We start from the raw sequence: 1,184 nt of genomic DNA on the forward strand, positions 1-1,184 counted from the left end.
TTTTTGTAGTAATGCAAAAGTATGCCCTAATCTCTTAATTGTAACCCATTCTAACATCTTATTGGGCAATTATCTGTCTAGGACAAACAAAACATGCAGACTTACCTGACATGATATAGTAAGTGATTTGCACCAGTAGTAGTAATTACATCTTTTAAGCACCAGGGGTGGTGGGAATCCCATTGATCCATTTTTGTAAGTGCATTTCGAGGCCTTTCAAAAAAGTCAGGAAGTGCTGCATGATGCAGAATTTGCATTGAAATATTATTGTTTATACAGCCATCATTTCTGTTCTTCTTGCCTTGTAGACATGGAAGAATACTGTACTTCCACACCATAAAGCATAGCAGCATAGCAGCCTTTGAGTACATTTGGAGCAACAATTAACCTGTCCAATAAAGTTGGCTACAAAGTCATTTTGTATTGCCATAGTAAGTGTGTTTATTATATGTTTGCATGTAAGATCAAAACATTGCAACTGTGGGTGATCTATCTGGCTCTCAAACTTTTCTTACTTATTCTGAGAAACCATTTTAATGTCCATTTATGATCCATACACATCTCTAGCCACAAATCTACCGAGTCAGTATCTTAAATTGTTGTCCTAGATCTGGGAAAGGTTTAATAGATGCAGCTGGTCCTCCTCCAAGTCAGCACATTTCTTATGTTGTTTTACCTGATGGAGCTGGAAGCCCATGGAGACAGAATCACAAATCTACAATACATATTTCCACTTTAGATTGTTCCAGTCTTGGACAAAATTCAGAAACTAGGCAATTCTGAACAACAGATTTTTGTTTGTCCCTGCTACTTTTGATAGTTGTACTTATGAGTGGTCCTATGGAGGAACCATGAATTAATGGTAGTGACATAACATTCACTTATACACTACTAAATGTAGGAGCAACAGTACACATGCCATTTGTGGCCCACAGATGGAAGCAATTCCACAAATGGTGTGCATTTGCCAATTCCTTGAATTCTAGCTTTTCTTCACTACTACAGTAAATCTGCAATGATTGTTATTATGGTGGTTATTATGTCAGACCGCCTTTGATAGCATCTCTGTTTGGGCTCAAAAATTTATTATGATCTTTCTGAAATAATGAGGTAGCTTCACCTGAATTGGTGAATCACTGTCATAGACTTCATAAACAAACCATACTATACCACAATACAAGAAG

The sequence above is a fragment of the Silurus meridionalis genome, chromosome 15 (genome assembly GCF_014805685.1).
Source record: "Silurus meridionalis isolate SWU-2019-XX chromosome 15, ASM1480568v1, whole genome shotgun sequence".
Taxonomy (NCBI): domain Eukaryota; kingdom Metazoa; phylum Chordata; class Actinopteri; order Siluriformes; family Siluridae; genus Silurus; species Silurus meridionalis.